This window comes from Myotis davidii, unplaced genomic scaffold (genome assembly GCF_000327345.1).
Source record: "Myotis davidii unplaced genomic scaffold, ASM32734v1 scaffold964, whole genome shotgun sequence".
Classification (NCBI taxonomy): Eukaryota; Metazoa; Chordata; class Mammalia; order Chiroptera; family Vespertilionidae; genus Myotis; species Myotis davidii.
The window spans coordinates 1,873,184-1,873,542 of record NW_006298351.1 but is presented as its reverse complement, the minus strand read 5'-3'; positions in this window follow the sequence as shown (position 1 = coordinate 1,873,542).

Genomic DNA, 359 nt, shown 5'->3' with positions numbered 1-359 from the left:
GGGGGGGGGGGGGGGGCGTGAACAGGCTGGAAATTAAGACCTCTTAAAATTACTAGATGTCCCAGGACTGAAGGAACCATTACTATTAGTAATTCTTTTCAGCATCTGGCCCCAAAAAGTCCCCAGCAAAATAACTGTCTACCTGCCCTAACTGGTTTGGCTCAGTGGATAGAGCGTGGGCCTGTGGCTGAAGGGTCCCAGGTTCGATTCTGGTCAAGGGCATGTACCTTGGTTGCGGGCACAGAGTGTGCAGGAGGCAGCTGATCGATGTTTCTGTCTCATTGATGTTTCTAACTCTCTATCCCTCTCCCCTCCTTTCTGTAAAAAATCAATAAAATATATATATTTTTAAAAAATTG